This window comes from Falco punctatus (assembly GCF_963210335.1).
Source record: "Falco punctatus genome assembly, chromosome: 10".
Lineage (NCBI taxonomy): Eukaryota > Metazoa > Chordata > Aves > Falconiformes > Falconidae > Falco > Falco punctatus.
In genome coordinates, this window is record NC_137590.1 from 8,114,457 (window position 1) to 8,135,059 (window position 20,603).

General features: G+C 37.1%; 1 long non-coding RNA gene across 1 annotated transcript in view; it reads right to left on the reverse strand.

The window, feature by feature from the left end:
• Positions 1-20,603, reverse strand: part of LOC308070715 — a 52,538-nt gene that overhangs the window by 23,407 nt on the left and 8,528 nt on the right. The window contains exon 2 of the long non-coding RNA XR_013930812.1: positions 1-20,331. This exon is cut by the window's left edge and continues 23,407 nt beyond it. This is a non-coding gene — a long non-coding RNA (uncharacterized lncRNA). The remainder of the gene's footprint in view (positions 20,332-20,603) is intronic.

Sequence of the window (20,603 nt, forward strand, 5' to 3'; positions counted from 1 at the left end):
CGTCATAAGGGTTATTACAGTAGTGGATTATTTTACAGATGAGAAAATTAATGTTGTAGTCAAAAGTGTGCCTAATTTTGGGTATGTTAATACCCTACTCATTATGGGCACATAATGAAACACAGGCAATTCAATTTAAACATAAGAAAAAGCTTTTTTACTGTGAGGGTGGTCTAGCACAGGAACAGCTTGCCCTGTGAGGAGCTTGTGGAGTTTCTATCATTAGAAATATTCAAACTAGACACAATACTGAGTAAACCACTCTATCTTGGTCCTGCTTTGAGCTGTGGAGCTGGACTTGATGACCTCCAGAAGTCCCTTACAGCCAAAATTATCCTATGGTTCTGTAATTCCTTCACAAAAAAATCCCAAACTCCTAACTAAACAAATTATGCTGATTTTACAGCAATTATTTTCCATAATTGCTAAAACTGTGCAAAAGATTGGGAAATCACAAATATTAAACAAATACCTGTGTTTTTTTTCACTGTAATTATATGCATGGTGCCCTGAAATTAAGAGATTTCTGTTTGTGTAGATTGTGGGGTTTTGGGTACCTCTCCCTTGAACCAAACCTGGCTTTTCCACAGACACTATTTTGGTTTGGACACATTTCTGTAATAAGGTAACTTCGTGCATTGTCCTTGTCTGCTTAAGTTCTGCTGATCCTCAGGGTCCCTTCTGATGTACTCAATCTTTACCCAATAAGGACATTCTTCTGATGTAATTTTTTAAACCAATACATGTTTTGTCACGTCCAAAAAGTTACATAAAACCACATACCTGTTTATATCACAAAACTTAGAGGGGCTAACCTATGAACTGACATGACTTTCTGAACATTCCTTATAATTCATCTATATACACAGAGCTGCAGTCAGAAGACTATTTTTTCCATCCTTATTTAGCAGAATCAGGCCAGTCCTTGATGAAGCCAATTCATCTAAAAACCAAGCATTTATTTTTCAATGTTCGATTTTCTCAGGACAAATCTCAACATGCAGACTATACTTCTGACTTCTGCAGCAGCAGGAGGAGGTACAAGACATACCGGCCTCAAAGATAGGAATTATTCCTTATCTCATTTATCATCTCATTATCCATGAAATCTACGTTTCTCAGTAAAGATTGTTAAAGCTGGACACAGATAATTAAATGTTTCAGCTTTTCATAGGACCTGCCCAGTGATTTTTGTACAGTTTGTTTGAGCACATAAGTATGTGAGGTTCATCTGGTGATAAGAAATGAATGTTACGCTGAATGATCAAGGAAGGAAAGAATTCTAGTTTGGGCAAGAGAAGGTGAAACAAGGACGCAGTAACAGAATCCAGGGCACAGAAACTAAATGGCTTCTGATGTTTTGCTCCTTGGACTCTAACCAGGTCTTTGCAGAGCATGGAGTCACTGGGATCTAGCTCATTTGACCATACTACTGTATAGTCCCAGGGAGATGCTGTGAAATGGTATCTAATCCTGACATGAAGACGTCTAGAGACAAGATTCTGACAAAAGGCACATACAGTATAATATATCAAACAGAACAAAACAAGAGTTCTGTCTCCTTTATGTTAAGGCCCCCATACATAGTTTCATTTCTGTAGAACCTCACCTTGGAATAGTATAAACAAATTGCTTCTCTTTATGCTGTGTTGACACGGGAAAGAAAATCTTCCTGGATGATGTTGCAGGTAATTCAGCCCTCTTTGAAGTTAGTGGTAAGTGAAGTTTTATATCCCCTCCTCCAGGGGTTTTCTCTACTGCTAATTGACTTAGCTGTTGCTCTACTTAAGATTCAGCTTGCTTGTAAATTACAACACAGAATATTCACCAAGCAGTCATCAATGAAGACTAACATAAGACATTCAACCTTTTGAAAATGCCAGCCTTAACTTCCATGGGGATTTTGCTACTTTCATAAGAGACATATTTGAAAACCAGAAATAAAGATACATATTCATACTTGTAAAGACTTCAGCAAACTGAAAGTGAGCAGCACAAGGATAAATAGTTTAATTATTATTTTTTACAAATATAAATTATGAGAATGAGACAGTGTAGAGTTAACAAATCTCAGTCAGCTATCTCTCTTAACACATGTTGCGAACACTTGCATTTCTTCTTTTCCCAGCTCTGCATTCTCTGAAGGAAATTATAATTTATTGTCTCAAGCCATATTTGGTATTTAGTGCCTGCAGAAGCTTGTGAAAAAAAGATCTGTTTGTTACAAGAAAATGAAAACATGTTGTGGTTTCACCTCAATTTCTTTCCTTCTCCCCCACTTCTAAAGAGAAGAGACAATTTTAAGAAGCAGGAAAAGTAAACAAATAAGATACACAAAAATATACAAATAAAACCAACTCATAAGTTAGGAAAAAACTGGAACTTCTGCCTGGGGTAAAGTATGTAAAAAGGGGTGATTTGTTCAAGGGCAGAATTTTGGCATTTTTCTTTAGCTTCAAGTAAATAAATAAGACAAAGAAAAGTCTTTTCATTTGATTGTTTTACAGTGCCTGGGGCTATGTACATTGGACACTGTTTGCAACTGTTTTCATTTAGGGATGAGTGAAGTGGTTCAATTAAAACATGAGCCGTTCTGAACCTTTGCTGTGAATAAAACAGAATATTTCTGGGGAGGTTCAAGGAAGTCCAGTTAATTGCCATTATTTACCTCTTTGTACTTATGTGTTGTGACACTGTCTGGATTCAAAAGTGCCACCATATAAGCCAGTCATATTGTGCAGAATTCTGCTGATCAAAACAATTTGAATTGGTTGGGCTAGCAGCATGGAAATTTTGGGGAACTAACCCAAATAAAATGTGAAGTTTTGAGGTCCACCCATTACAGTTGCCACACCCACTACCATGCCCTGTACTTCTGTGGGAAAAAAGGAACCACTTTCTAAGGAAAAAAGCATTAAACCCTCAGGCTAGGTCTATGCTATAGACCTCTGGAGGCATATATCATATAGGTGAGAGGTGCGAAGAGGTGCAGGAGATGGGCTGGGAGAAACTCATAATGTAGAAAAAAATCAGTAAAAGAGCACTTCACTGGTATCAGTTGTTCTTCTCTGGAAGAATAGTTACATTATATGATGTTTCACTGCACTGCTTTAGTACAAAGCATCAGCACTGTCACAATTAACGCTAGAAGCATGTTTTGCTCTAAGGCTGATAAGTATTTCTTCCCCAGTAAAGGCCTCTTACTGGAGGCCTAAGTGTCGTCTTACTGCTTTGAAGCCAGGTATCTCAGTGAGCTACAATCAGTGGAACATCCTCCTCTGTTCTGTAATCCATCTGTGATAGCTGTTTCCCACACCATGATACAAATTCATTGCATCCCTGTCCCCTCACAGTCAGCTGCCAAAAAAAATAGCTTCAAGACTACAACTTCAAAACTCTTAGAATAAAGACATGCTAACAGGCAGAACTGATTGCAAGCCCTCCTATGGATCCCAACTTCACCAGGTCAACAAGTTCTTCTGGTTCCACTGAATTTGACATAAGAGATTGGCTGCTGACTGGCTGACACCTCAAGTACTGTTAAGGACATGATGTATCCATAGATACTCCAGACAGATTTATCATAGATCATATAAACTGTCATTTTTCCGCTAACAATATCCTCAGAGAGGATACACTACACAGTTTTGCTTTGTTTGCTGCTGGTTTCTTCAGAAAAGGATGGAAGCCACTGCTATTGCTCACATATTACTTAGTTTATATGCTGAGGTATGCGTTGTCCTGGACTGTTTGCTACTCCAGTCTTTTCTCTGGATTCAATTCTGCACTAAACTTTGCTTATTGGAATGTTTAAAAGACTACTTATTTCAAACTGTATTGAAGAGAACTCTCAGAGACTGTAGCATACTGCACATGAAGAGACCATTCACTCTGAAAGAGCTCTCAGCCTCACACCTTTTATAGTACATACAATTACATCCAATAAAGCTGGAGGTTAATTGGTGATGGCAAAGTTATATGCAAGACTCAGAATCAAACAATCACACGGGCTCAAGAAAGAAAAACAATTAATGCCAGTCCACTAAATAATTTTGAAAACAAGATGCAGAAGAAAATGGTATCACCATCTGCTTGAGGGACTGGGTGTCATTATTGTTCCCTTCATTATTATGTTTTTATTACTGAAATTAGAAAAAAAGAGGATCACAAAATATCTTCTTCCTCCATTGTCCAAATCAGACTAATCAGAGGGATACTGTAGAGCATGACTATGGTTTTAAAGGTTTTTATTTAAACCCAGACTTCTTCAGCTTAATGCTGCAACTGCTTATGTATGTACTTAACTCTAATACAAATAATCCCACTGATTTCAAAAGCATAGTCAAAGTAATAAATGTAAACACATGTGTAAATACTTGCAGCATTAGGCCTAAATTAGTGAATTTAGTCATTTATGTGGAACAATGATTTTTTATGTATCTTGGGATTCATCTGGCATGAAAACCACATTTGTCACTTCACACAATACTCAGGAAGTCATACTTTCACTATGAAGCATGAATCCTTTCAAAAAGGCAAGTATATATACCCAAGAAGCCAGGTATTTTTCTACAACAGGGTATTGTGCATCTTCTGGATGCCAAAACAGTTGTAACTGTTATACCTGTTTCCTACCAAGTGGAAGATTTTTAAAAGTGCCTTTATATTCATGCAAGAGTAGCAGCAATTAGCAAAATTCATTTAAAAATGTAATTTTCTTTGATCTGGATTACAGTGTCTTTTAATTATGAAACAGTAAAACATTTATTATAGTAATACTCTATGAGTGCGCAGATTTGTTAAAGATAGGGACGCTTAGTACTGTTCTTTACTGTGTCTTATAAAAGAGCCCTGAGTATTAGCCTGTACTAATCACCTGAACTAGGTGATCTTTAAGGTGCCTTCCAACCCAAACCATTCTATGATTCTATGAACTACATTAATGCAGGATTTACACATGCTACTATAAGGAAAGGAACTACTGTGACATAGGTTTAGCTACACTTCATTCTTTGGGACTAACTGATACAATATGGATCATCTACCACTGAATAAATCATACATGAGAAAATAAATGCTACAAAGTGACCTTATTCTTCCTCCTCCTGGAAGGACTCAAACATCAGGAAACCATGAAAATGAACTGGCAGTATGCTGAACATTAGCTTCAGTTGAAAGAGACATCATATCAGACAATTTTCATATAAATCAAAGCAAAAAAACAAGGGCAAAATTTTAGCAGCATTTTCAGATTACTGAATTTACAGCCGTGAATTTGATTTTAAGTTTGATCCATCAGGTTTGCAAATGTACAGATAAAAGAAGTGTTTTGTCATACAGAATTAAGGATGTGTTATATCTGAGAGAAACGCATACTACATGAGCTTATGGAAATTTTTATAATTTGAAATTTGTCTTCTCTTCCAGTTTCTGAACATCAGATAGTAACTATGCTAGGCCCAGGCTTTTTTCTTTCTCTTACTGTACTTAGAGTTTAGCAGCCACTATGCATTGAATCACATCTTCATTCATGGTTCTAGTGACTATAACTGGTTCTGAACTTGGAAGTTTATCACAATATTTTTTCCTGACTTGCTGTACATACTGTGAACCCTTTTTGAAGCTCCTTCTAGTTCTATTAAGAAACACTGATAAATTTACATTACCCAGTTGACTGAATATTACATGAAGATTTCTGGCTCCAAAAGAGGCAACTACAATGTGAATTGAAAAATCCATTCATTCATTCACTCCTTCCCAGCAGCATTCCTTGGCCTGGAGCCAGATACCATTTGACGTCATGGCTTTAACCAGGAACATAATGTGCTGGCACTGGGACAAAGTTTTACTATGGAAAAAACCAGCAACAAGTGGAAACTTATCACAGCAGCTGGGGAGAGTGAGTTAAGGCAATGAGATTGAGGGCCAATCAGCAGAAAATTAAATAAACTATGACAAACCTAATATTTTGCTTTTGTTTTTTTTTCTGCAGAGCACCTGCTTAAATTAATACTCAAAAGTACTAATCTTACTAATACAAATAGCACATACAGCAAAAAGATGTCCTTAATTACTTCCCATTCTACTTTTTGTAGCACTTGCTGAAGTGTTAACAAAAGGTTCATTCTTTCATGTTTTTTACTTTAAATGCTTTGAAACAAAATAATCCAGACATTTTTTGGCCTGCAATACCTAGTTTTGTATAAAATATCTCAGTTCTGTTTATTTAAGTTAAATATTAAACAGGTCTTTAAGTAGAGACTAAAGAAGTTGGCAGTGTTAATACGCAAAATCAAGAAAGCAGTTTAAGGATAGAAAACCAATCTTTCCAGGCTCTTCATAGACACAATTAAGGTGCTGGGTAAAAAATGAAGGCCAACAAGTTTCCAAAATACTGCTAAGTGTGGAAAAAATTAAAAAATATAATACAGAAAAGACTAGGAAATATTTGGATAGCAATAACTGAAATTGGTGTTGCTGACAGGAATTTAGAATGTCAGACTGACAACCGCCAAACCGCACCTGATGGAAAACAGTAAAGGTTTCCCAGTGTGGCACTCCTGGATCTTGAGGGTCTGCCGAAAGTTCAGACTCAAGTTCACAGTGGACACTGAAAGAAGTTGCTCCACTTCAGAGTTCTTTTTTAAGAGCTTTGATCCCTGTGGGTGGTGCACTGGAGTGAGATGCTTGTTAATTACACTTAATTTCTGAATTGTCACTGACAAGCAGCCTGATTTTTGGGAAGGAGCTCTATCTCTCCATAATTCAGATTTTAACTAAAAATGGGATTAATGTTTATGACTTCTCTTACAAAACACTTCAAGAACTACTGCTAAAAATTCTATGCAAGAACTAAAATTACTGTTATGGCTTGTAGTGCTAGGTTGTTTTCATAACATGAAGCTAAAGAGAAACTAGACTGAGGCTTAATAAGCTTCAACATCACACTGAGTAGTGGCCCCGTTAAAATTTCTTTCACTACTAGATTTAAACCTGTGATCTACAGATAAGACTCTGATTCAGATCCTGTCATGTGACATTATATTCCTTGAAAAGTCCAACAAAGACACCAGCAATCTGCGGTAAAACTGAGGATCTGTGCAGCTGAGGACATCCCTCATATAAAGCACTTCCCATCAGATTCTCCTTATTGATTCTAGGTAAAGAAATTTCAGGGGCAAGACTGGCTGAAGAGTAGGGACCACAATCTGATGTACTATAAAAATACTTAGCGGATACTAAGAATTTGTGAAACTACATTGTACCAGTAATCAAATTGGCCGATGAAACCTAGCAGAATTTTCTTCTAGAAAGAATTATCAGACCCTGTTCCCCAGAGCTGTATGTTTTACACTCATTGCTGACTATGTTTTGTTTCCCTCACAACATTTAATTCCATACATTACAAGGACAATTTCCAATCACTCCACACTATTAATTTTGTGTATCAAAACCTAATTTTGCTCATTTCTAAACACACAGTTTATACATGCAGATCTAAGCGTTACTAAATTTATTAAGCAACTGATTTAAAATGTGTCTTTAGAGGGTTTTTTGTGTAGAATATTTGTGCCATTCAAAAGCAGTATCTGATTCATCAAATTCACTGCTGTACAAGAGAACATTTAGAAACAGGATCTAAATGCATTAAGTATGCCTGATGTAGACCCCTATTAATTTACAAATTGTTTACCAAATGCAGTGAATATTTCAAAAACCCATTGAAGTATTCTTGTAAGATATAACAGCCTTCAGAATACTGACATTTCAAATTATATTACTTTCAGTCCAGAAATTTGATAGTCTGAATTTCTTGGACTCAGCACCCAAGTACTCAGTTACTGTACATGGCATCCAGTGGCTAGTTTTTGGAATCCAAGCCTACAGTTTATGTCCAGTGCACTAAAACTGATTTTGGCTCAATCCAGTACCTGGAAAACTTTGAGGACATCATGAATACAATGCAGGCTTGTACAATTTGTTAGAAACTTGAATGCTGATTCTGAAAATCATTCTGAAATTCTAAAAAGCACCTCAGGAAAAAAAAGAAATCAGTGTTGATTTTAAATGAGTGTTCCAGAATCACAGAATGGATAATTAGCTGAGCAGTCCCAAAGACTGCTGAGCTGACAATGTGGAACTAGGGTCTTGATGAGAATTTTCATAGCACCAAAGTCTTAACTCCTTGATTCTTTTCAGAGTTCTAGTCACTGATACCCAAAGTTGTATCATTCCAGCCACTGACTTCTAGAAGTTTACAGCAGAATTTCCTGAACTATCTATAAATCTTATGGTAGTCTAATGCGGAATTAATTTTGGAAAACAGGATTTTTATTTGGCAGTTATTGAAAATTTAATCCTCAAGAAAATCTTCTTATGCAGGTATCAATCACTTTTCTGTTAGTTGGGCTCTTCACAGAAAACACAGAGTTTCAATTACATTGGAGTTTGAGGCTGCTCAGCACACGCTACCAGACAGCACTCTATATTTCAGTGCCTCTTCAAGGACTATATTCCTGTTCAATTCAAAATAGGAAGGGCAACCTGGGAAATCAGCTATGTTCATCCTTCAGAAGCTAAACTAGAATCATGCACAGTACATTGCATGTACATTCCAGAAGCCAATTTCATCAATTTCTTTTGGCCTAGGTCATGACCATCAGACTCACAGCATTAGTAAGTGGAGTGTTCAAATCCCTGTTCTGCCGAGTATACCCAGTCATTAGAGACATACGAAGTGGAAAAAGTTCACCAACATTGTGTTTTGTGAAATCTGGAACTACTTAGGCTGAAATTAGACAAATATGGACAATAGCATACCCACTCTGCATGGAAAAAATGCCCTGCCCAAAGTACAGATAGCTGTTCCATGGAGTGTTTCAACTGGGGTGCCAGTGTTTAACAAATCTCTCATATATCTTAGTCTTCTCTTTATCTCTGTAACCTGCTAATTAGCAGTAGCAATATAGACATATTTAACTATGCCAGCTGATAAAATTGAATATTGCTAAAGTCCATCCTGCCTGGTTATGGGACAGTCTCTATGACGTGAGCTATAAGTTACGCCAAGCCACATCTATACATTTATTGATTAAAGTGAATTTTTTTCAGTCATATGATCACTGAGAAATTTATTCTGGCTTCAGAAATGCTCATCTGAGTTAAAATCCCACAAACCCACCTGGGCACTCTTTATGTACCTAAGTTTCGGTATGTGTCAGAGTGCCCTAGAGGCACTCTGGTGCTCTAGATTTGCACCTTCCCTGGCACAGGCAGATATCCACACTTGATCACCCAGCAGGTTAACTCTTCCTGTTGCTCAGCTTTTAAGCATCACAGTGCTTAGCACCTTTGGTGTTCTCCCCTAGTTACCAAACAGCTGACCACATCACCTGATGTGGAAAAAGTATTTATCATTTTCATGTTATTTCATAAAGACAAAAGTAAAGGTAGTTGTGGAACACAAGTTTCCTAGTCTCATAACATTTAAACCATAACTGTAACATTCTTTCTCCACCCCCTTTGTAAATTCTTCTTATTGACTGCTCTTAGTTTGAGCAATAAAGACTGTATGTTCAAAGCAGCTACAGATTTATCTCTTAATTTGTAACAGGTATTCTGCTGGCCTCGCATCTCATTAAGCCACTTCTGTTTGACCAAAGTTTCATTACTGAGCATTTACCATCGCTTGGGCAATAGTAACTGTCTTCAGTCTTACATATATGTACTCCTCCCCTGCCTGGCTTTATATTGATATAAGCTGCTTCACAGGAGTGAAAAAATAAAATAAAATTAATAATTCACAAAACTTATTAAATTCAACATTTTCCACAATCCTCTGGACTTCTACACTCTAATGCAAACTCCTGACCTCACCTCAGCTGGATTTTGCCTGAGAATGGTCTGGATTTTCTCTAATCCCTAAAAAAGTGCTCTACTGCAAAAACAATTGGTTGGATGTCACTTGTGAAATCATTAATTTGACAAGTTCTATGAAATTTTGAATGACTTATTTAATGGATTTTCTCTTCTTCATTATTTACTTGGGATTATGTGCAGAATGTGCAAACCTAAACACAAACAATCCCCAATCATTTTATTGTCTAAACACGCATTTTTTTGGTTTTGGGTGTACACAGCCCCACCTATTGTAACCAATGATATAGTGCCAGGATTTCAAGCCATTAGGTGGGTCACGCATCCCATGGCATTGTTCATCTGGGTAACACATGTAAAACAAACATAATATGTACATATCCCAAAGAAGGAAGAGTGAAACCAAGATGCACAGTAAGACTGTACAAAGGCTAAAAGCCATTGTATTTAAATTACTATTTAAACTACTTACGGTTGGACAGGAAAAAATATTGTAGAAAAATCCTGAAGTATCAACATTTAACAGTGTTCCAGACTGGAACAAACTGAAGTTCTTCCAATTTTTTTCCAAGAGAACATAAGCACATAACTCTTGTATAGGCAGCCACATTTCAAACAGCTATTTCTTTAAGGCACTTCTCTGAGATACAAGAGACAAAAGTTAAAGTGCCTGTTGTGAGTGACAGCACTAACTACCAGACTTCTTGATTTTCCAAACTGGGAGAGTTTCTTACATTCTCTTACTGTGATGGCTAGAAATTCCATTCTAATCTCAGAACTTTTATGTAAAAAGTACATGTCCACAAGTGTTTTCTCTTCTAACAAAACAGCATTTTTATACAAAGAATGTTTTGCTAAAAAATTCTCAACCAGTACTCAACCATTCCTCTTACAAGCTTAGCTATATATTTCTATTTTAGATAAGGAAAATAAAACTTTGACCCACTGATTTTTTTGATTCATGGAAATATCACACAGTGGAATGTATTTCATAGATCTGCATGCTTCTTCACTCAAAAACAGTCCAATTTTCTGTGAAGAAACTGCCTTTTCCAGCATTTAAAACTACACTCTGGCAGCAGAGATTTTTCACCTCATAAAGATGTTCTAATATTTAAAAATGCTTTGCTGTAGCAAAAATTAAGTCCTTTGTTCCATCTTAAAAGTTCCTTGTTAAAAAAAAAAAAAGCTGAAGTGACCATGAAACCAATTGTAAAATAGTTACCCTAAAATTTTATTTTTAAAATGAATATTTGATCTGATATTGCTGAATCTGGAAGCCATGCACAGTCATAAAAAAACATTTCAAAAGGAATTTTGTTTGTTTCCCTTCTGGAGTTCTTGGCAGTTTTATTAGAACAAAGTAATTACTGTTGTAAGGAAATAATTGTCAAAGTCTCCTAACCTTTAATAAGAGCTCAATTTCATTTTCACCAAAACTGCCACAAATGGGAGCACATTATGGGGGAAAAGAATCAATAATTTTGGATTTATTACCAAGAAGAGAGGTGGAAATTCATACTACTGACTTGTGCACAATCAACTAGATGGCTAAAATGGGAAATTATCTGTCCTTACTTAATGCACTGCCAACACAGAGTGACAGTATCATTGGAACACAATTCAATGCACCTAGCTCTAAATTGCCATCTCTTTCTGTACAGGTAGTTAAAAGCTGACTATGTATTTGCACTGTAAGATGTGCCTACAATTAGGGAATATGAATATTATTCAATTCCGTTATGTAAAGGCACAGACAGATTAAAAAAAAAAAAGGAACTCATTGCCTTTATTAGTTAATTAACTAAATACTAAAAAAACCTCTGTAATCAAAAAAGAAAGAATATTTATCAACAATAATGTGAACAAAGGCCTTCATAGAGAGTTTATACTGAAAATTTGCATCTTAGAAACAATTTCTCATCGTACCGAGAAATCATCACATCTTCTATTTCATGAGTTGTTCCTGATATCCATCAATTCTCTTTTATGCTGGAAGAAATATGTTTGTAAGATTTTATACACACACGCACACGCGCACGCGCGCACACACACACAGTTTATAGATAATAATATTTCTGCACTATGTCATCTGATTTTCCACTTGTCAATACACTAATTCTTTGCACAACTGGACATAGGCACTATGTCATCAAATGCTCACAATCTATAGGCGACAAAGGATGTTTTCATTTTTGATTTTGATCAAGCTGCCAGCTAACACCCAACAGTGTCATTTGGTTCTTCCTGTGGGCAGCTTGTTTGCTTAATGCGAGCCACATGATCCAAAATTTCTGTAGCAAAGTACACATTCAGTGGACCCAATTAAGCATTGTTTCCTTCTTCATCCTTTCATTCTCTTCCTTTGGGAAAATATATTTTTTCTTTTCTTGCTGTTATTCTTTAATAGCCCAATTCTTATTACATACTTAAATCAGGAGTAACACTACTGAGTTGGTTCAGCTACATAAACGTAAAAACTCAGTAAGAAAAAGACATAATGAACCTTTTTTTTTTCTATCCTGTCAGATGTGAACCAATATTGCTGTAATCATAACATTACAGCTGTTAGTATGGAACATGCAACAAGAAAAACCAGCAAATACTGCATAGCAGCTTAAGACATTGAAATCTTTCAATAATATCTAACATGAACAACGAACAACAACATGTAATTTATTGATATAACAGCACAAGACAGGCCTCAGTGGCAACTGCTTTCTATATGAAGCATTAGAAGGCAGCCCATCAGATATTTACTACAGAGGTGAGAGTTTGCATCTCCGTCCCCATTAGCAAGAGGATCAACATCAGTCTTGCCAGCAATCTCCCTATGTGTAAAGCTTTGGAGAAAGAATTGGAACTGATCCAGCAAACGTCTTGCAAAACATACTATACTATATACAAACCCCACAAAATGTAAACCAGACACTCATAGCTCTGCAATGATACAGAGATTTCCAGATGGCAGGTATCAAAAATTATGTCTGTATACACATACCAGAAACCTGAAAACTTCAAAATGATCATAGTTTTGGTTAATTCTGGATAGTTTAATGTGCATTTCAAATTTCAAAGAGATAATGATCTGTGCTCCTGTGGAGTTCCTGTCTTAGTTGTTAGAGTCCTACAAATAATGCAACTAAAATAAACCTTGTAGCTGCATGCATATGACTACTCCCTCCATTTAAGTAACCAAAAGTAGTTCAGAAGTACATGTGGATGGCCACAGTGCATTGTCTTTTATAAATTCCTTAAAGGGTCCTGCATTTCATTTTCTGTTAAAGGTCTACTCCAATCTACAGGAATGCAATCAAGATAACTAAAAAGGACTAGACCCTAGACCTCCAAAATTTAATACTTTAACCTTAACAGTGATCTACTCTAACACATTTTACTACAGAATTGGCACAGGTTAAAAATGCCCTCATGGTCAGTGACTGCAGCTCAGCACACAGACAACAATTTATGAGACATGGTGATCCTTGACTGCTCTGGGTGATATGACTACATCTTAACTGTGATGTATTTTGTGCCTTTACAGCACTTAACTAAACAGAGATACTACAGAGAGCTGTGAGAAATATTAATTATCAAACATTTAGAAATGTGAAGTTTGTTGGATAAGAAATACTTACAATAACTGTTTACAACTATTAGATTTATATTTGTGGCAGGTTTTTGCCCCATGTACTTCTGTGGTTTACTGAGCTAGTTTTCATCATGAGTAAAAGATCAGACTCAGAGGAATCTGATTATAATTTTAACTGCTTGATCCTTTGGGTGGAAGAGACCAGAGAAATCCTTCCATCTTGTTTCTTATTTATTGAATACTATATTTAACTGTTTAACAATACTTAATGTATCTTAATATGTAATAGCAGAACGTGGCAGATGAGGAAAAAATTAGGGTAAGTATTCTGTATTACACTTTGAATAAACAAATTAATTTTCAGGTATTTGATTAGCTTTGCAAACCTGCAAGGCACATTATTAAGTCTGAGTATATATCATGCAGTCAAGTATTTTGCTCAATCTGATCTTGCATATGAAATTGAAATTAGTAGCAAATGAAAATCTTTCAGAAGGAAACAACTTCAAACCAGAATACCCAAGTCTCTGCAATTTATTTCATATTTAAGTTTTCAATTAACACACCAAAAAGTAGGAGCTAAATTTAAATCCCAAGTAATCATGTTTCTTCTGAACTGCTATTTAATTTCAGATTTTGAAGGTAAAGCTATCTTCAGTACATAAATCTTTTCCAGGCACCTTATTAAACTACAAGGGTGCTAAATACAAATCACAGGATACATAGAATCTGATCAATATTACTGGACTGTGCATCTAGGTAACAAGAATTCTTTCCAAGACATCAAGACTGGACAGTATTTTATGGTCTTTTTACTTGTTTTACCATTTAGTTCCCAGCTAGATTCAGACTTTGAATACACCACACAAGATCTGCAAAGACATTCTACACAGTTACCCTGTGACTTTCAAAAGCATTAACATTTAGGAGCCTGAATCTTTAATTTCCAAAGAAATTTCTGGTATGTGCATGTCACACAAGGGGTACCTACGCTGCTAAGACTATGCACTTGTGACAGAGCACTAGCACCCCAACCAGAAACAGTATTGCTGAATTATGGGAGAGATGTGACGCAATCTGAAATGGGGCAGGAAGGCAGGATTTACTGGAGTTCTGCTACACCTAAATTACATTATTTAGAGCTGCCAAATAACACATCTGCAGATGTGTGCTGCACCATGCTCCTGTGTCAGTCTGGCATCTCTACTATTCATATCAGCACCTGGTACAGACATGTCTTCTAAACTTCTCAGTAAATAGCTTTTGAAAATTATCCCATGCTGGAGATGTGCACAACTTACTGCATACAGTGATGATAATTACACATGAAACTTGAGAACTTCTTCTACATTTGTATCTGTTAACAATTTTTAAAAGTATCATCACAAAGACAGACATTTGACAACGAAGGAAAGTAAAATAACACACAAGGCAGAGTATGTACTTCTAGATTAAGCGTGCCTGTCTATATTGATGAAAGTTATATTTCTGCTACAATGCAAAGTTAAAAGAAGCCATCTTAATACAAGATCATTCAGATTTATCTGATATAAATTATCTTGCTGGGAGCAGATACTCCATGATTAAAAGTGGTTTGTGGCTTTTTAAGAACCTTAAATACATACTAGTTTGGGTTGTCATGCAGACCTGCTCTCTGAGAGGTTACTGTGACCCATTCATATTGATCTATATGCAGATAGGAGTGAAATGTTGACATTTTGTAAGTGCTTTTATGCTTTCACAGACAATATTTTTCATAGGAACCAGAATAAATTGGTTTGGTTCAATTTCCTGCTATTTTATCAGTTCCAAAAGAGGGATTCACCCCTGCTCGCTTTCTTTACAAATCAGGAGAGCTTGTGATTTAATTATTCAGCAAAACCACTCAAAAATATTCATATGCGGTATGCTCGATGTCTCATACCACAGAGAAAGTAACTGATTTTAAAAGAAGCTAATACACAAACATAAGCTCAAAGTGCACATAAAACTGTTCCTTCATTATTCTGACTACACATGTAGCTGGCATAACTGTGCTTACATTCTGCATCTACTGCAGGTACTTTCTAGTGTCCATACATACACATGACAGATAACAGAATAACATTCAGCTTCCTAATGTGTTTGCAAACCAGTCTCATGGACATTTTACATATGCATTTGGATGCCCAAAGTATCTGCTCTAAAATGTTTAAAATGTAAAAATAGCATATGAAAAAAATTTTGGAATATCACTTAGCAACACAAAATCCTCCAAGATATACAGGTTAATTCTTCCACTCATTTTAGCATTGGAAAAATACTCATTTAAAGATATCTTCTGCAAGAACAGAGCTACAAGTAGAACTAGAAATACATAGGTTTGTCACTAGGAGAAAATATCCAATAATGAAGCTACTGAAACACTGGAATAGAATGTCTGAGAATATCAGAGAAACCTTCATCCATTTAGGTCTATTTAGGTTCATCTGAATGCTCTCACTCCCTGCTCCAACACACTTTGTGTCCTTAGTATTCTTCCACAACTGATTTCTCAGTGGTGCTCACATTAATGGGGAGAAAGAGATACCCCTGTGGCTATTATAATGGAAGATCAATGCTACAAGGTGCTGAGTTGTGAATGGAAGATGTGTCTGGAAGAAAATAATGAGAGGCAAAAGAGTGGAAATTCATTGCTTATCCCTACCTTTATCTTGAAGTCCTTGATACATCCTGCACTCTGTTCCCAGAAACTCTGTTCAACATACTCTCCTCCTCTCCACTTCCAATACATTCTGTACAGCTCAGCTTGAGTATCTTGTAGAGAAACATTCGGCAAAAACATCCCTGTAGCTGATTTGCAATTTTACCTCTCAAGATCTGTTCCAACCAAGCTTTAATACTATTCCTCTTTCATGAAATATAAAGTCAAACTGTGGGTAGTCAGTTTGTATAGAATATATTGGAAAATACACAAGCTGCAAGTTTTGCCCCAACTGTAGTTTTCACAGGGTATGTGAAGAAGTAGACTGTGGGCAAGACACTGTCACAATTCTGCAGTAAAAATGACATACGGATTATTTACGCTCCTAAATAAGAACAGAAGTGGATCTGTCTGCTGCTAGACAGACCATAGACAGAATATATAGCAATGTTTTAATTTTGTAAGAGTGCTTCAATTTCTGTCTCTTATATATAACCATAGAATGGTTTAGCTTGGAAAAGACCTTTAAGATCATCAAGTCCAACCATTAACCTAGCACTGCCAAGTCCACCAGAAAACCATATCCAAACATATCCCTAAGTGCCACATCTAGATGTTTTTTAAATACCTCCAGGGACGGTGACTCCACCATTTCTCTGGACACACTCCAGCACCTCAATGTCCCTCCTGAAGTGAGGGGCCCAAAACTGAACATAGTATTCAGGGTGCCAAGTACAGGGGGATGCTCACTGCCCTAGCCCTGCTGGCCACACTGTTTTGGATACAAGCCAGGATACTTGTATGTCCACTTGGGCACACTGCTGGCTTCTGCCCAGCCAGCTGTCAACCAGCACCCCCAGGGCCCTTTCCCACCGGGCAGCTTCCCAGCCGCTCTGCCCCAAGACTGTAGCATTGCGTGGGTTGTTGTGACTCAGTGCAGGACCCAGCACGGAGCCTTGTCGAACTCATACTATTGGCTTTGGCCCATCAGTCCAGCTTGTCCAGATGCCTCTGCAGAGCCTTCCTGCCCTCCAGCAGATCAACACTCCTCCCAACTTGGATTTACTGAGGGTGCACTTGATCCCCTTGCCCAGATCACTAATAAAGATATTAAACAGAACTGGCCCCAATACTAAGCCCTGAGGAACACCCCTTGTGTCCAGCTGCCAACTGGATTTAAATCCATTCAACACCACTCTTCAGGCTCAGCCATCCAGCCAGTTTTTTATCTAGCAAAGAGTACACCTGTCTAAGCCATGAGCTGCCAGTTTCTCCAGGAGAATGTTGTGTGAAACAGTGTTAAAGTCTTCGCTAAAATATAGGCAGACAACATCCACAGTCTTTCCCCCATCCACTAAGTGGGTCACCTTGTCATGGAAATATCATACATTTGAAATAAACTCAAATTCCTTCTTGAATCTCTGTTCAATCCATTGAAAACTTGTTCAAGAAAATGCATTTCTGTATGCTATCCTGTACAATTCACACAACAGGGAAGAAGCAGTAAAGCATGGATTTGCGCCTTGCCCTTTTTTCTTAATCACAGAGCAGATTTCACATAACAAAAGGGACAGGGATGCATCATAAAAGATGATGCCAAACGATTTACAGTCTGCACTGATATTACAGAGTTGGGAGGAATTACATCCCAAAGCACAGTCATTTCTGGAGCTTCCTTTGGGACAGAGCAGCTCTGAAAAACAGTGGTAATTAGTCACTAAACAGCAAGGTATTCCAACAGCATCAGCCTTTGTAGCTTTTCTAAGCCATTATATTCAATAAATAAGGTGTTAATAGACTGAAAGAATTTTACACTTTAAATACTACCATTTCCATTTAAATACAGGGTTAAATTAGCTTGATGGTTGTGCTGAGAATACCTGATTCAGGTGGGGAGGGTGGAAGCACAGAGTGGATAACTAATCTCTCAATCATCAGACAGATCTGGATGAAAGCAACATCAAGGTACCTCTTCTCAGACAGCAAGACAGGGAGAAGTTCACAAAATGTCCTTGAAATACTAAGGATTTTGTTGTGTCTGACCCAGCATAACAGTACACACTGTAAGGGTTCACAGGATTGCAGGCACTTTGGAGTACTGCACAGTCAGCAAAGCTGCACTTTTTTTTTTTTGTTAGTATTTCAAAATATTAACAAAGACCTGAAAATTCAATTTCTGTTTTATACATTTCAGAAGGTATTTTTCAGGCGTTGTAGAATCAGATAATTAGCGTACAGTAACAACAAAGCTGTTCTCTAATTTATTCTAGCTATTGTTTCATCTACCTGTTGAGGTCAGACAGAATACTGGCCCCTGGATACACACCAGCAGCCCTCCACCACCACAGTTATGTATTGTGCAATTTCATTGTCATTTGAGAAAACAGTGCATATTTCCAAGAGGATATCAGAAGAATCAATGTAAGTTAAAACATTCCCTCCCCAATCCCACTACCCTGTTCATTCTCCACCCCAAAACCTCCTCCTGCACACGCACAACTTCTCCCTTCTGTTTATATTTGGGTTTAAATACTCTAAGCAAAAATTGACTTTGGCTGCTCTTCCTGAACTCTGAAGTGTTTGAGCAGATAAGATTCAGATAATACGTTAGAAGAAAGTTTCATAGGTCCCTTTTCTCCTGGCAGGTAGTCACCAAGGCCAACCATGCACTGAGGTTTCTTTCCCCTGCAGCACTATTTTTCTGGCTTGTTTGCTTACCAAACTAGGCCAGATTTGAAAATTTTTCTATATCTGACTTGGAAAAAATGTTTCAGCTGAAAGACATTTGTTTATATACAGTACTGGGGAAATACAATGTATAAATCTACCTACTATCATCCCAAATGTGGTGTTAGTTGCTCAAGCAGGTTTATTGAGCCCTTCTTGGACTAAGCAAAAAGGACTTGACCTGAGCTACTCTTCCTTTATGGGAAATCAATTAAGAGCAATACAACTCACACACTACAAAAGAAATACAATATGCCTCTGGAAATAACTTAGAGAAATTTAGAGGACAATACGAAAATAGTCACACTTGTTTCAACAAAATACCATTTTTAATGGATGTAATCTTATTTTCCTATCACTATTTTTTCCACTTAGGGGCTTACCTGAAACTAGAAAGCTCTCATTCCATTCCTAGGTAAAAAGAATTTCAGGGTCCTCTTTCCACTTAAGGCATTTTTTGTTTCTACAGTGATCTTACTTATGGGGGGAGTGGGGTGCGGGGGTGTGTGTGTGCATGGGTTGTCATAAATATTAAGCTCAACACCGAGCTGTGCTCAGAACTGTTTAACTGTGCTTGTCAGAGCCCATATCAAGTCTGTGTGCAACCACAAGATGTCTGTGTGCAAACAGAAGTTTACTGTGTATCACTGAAATCATAGATCTAGTTCTGGTGTCTCAAGATGCAGTCATTAGTGGCAATACTGGCTTATGGTATTGATATTTGTCTTCTGTAATCTTCCTGCCCCAGCATCAATGTATTCTGTTGTTCTAGAAAAACTGTTTATGTAACCATGTGGTTCACTATACTGGAGACCTGATCTTAAAACTAACCCAGAAGAAAACTTAGCAGTTTGTTTTGTTTTGTTTTTTTTCTTAAAGTAGATATGTTATGTTTCCAGCTCCATTTCCAAGTGCAGCTGCATAAATAGTCAGGCTGGCACAACTGAAGGGGTGGTATACCACAGAAACCAGCAGCAGGTGGCAAAGGAGGTGAAGCTAGGTCAATACTGCTGCCAAACACTGCCTTTGGATACACAGCCTCAAGTCTACTCAGCAGTTCATGTATGTAATTCACTTAGCTTCAGACTAAGTGTACAGGCAGCAAGGAACTCGGAACAGACTGGAAAATGCTACAGGAAACTTTGCAATTGGCTTGCTTGCACTGAATGCCATGCTATGGTTATAGCAATATCAATGACACAACTGTCTCAATATTAAACTAATAGTGTATCAATAACTCAAATTTAAACTAATGCTTCCTTGCATATGTAAAACCAGCGGCCACAACTCTGAATTAACTGCAGACATTCCCTTGAACATTTGTGTCTTCAACTTAAGGTGAAAAATATTTATGCTTGCAAGACCACAGGTCTGCAGACTTAAGCACTCACCCATTCTGTAGCCCTAGGATACATAGGTGAAGGCAGTTCCAAACTCAGAGATGCCATATCTGCTGTAAGGAAAAAGAATTATTTAAAGAAATGGTTGCTGAAAGCATTCTTTCATTAATATAAAACATTGCTTAAAACATAAAACAGTGAGTGAAAGCCTTGGGATAAAATACCCTATAATCATAAAACATACCCATAACATCTTTTATGATAGTAGAGAGCACACAGTTTCCAAGTCCCATATGATAGAATCAATTGCATTTTGAAATCTTTATTTAGAAAACTAAGCAACCTGGCAAGACTTCAACACAGACTTCCTAAGATCTAATGCTGT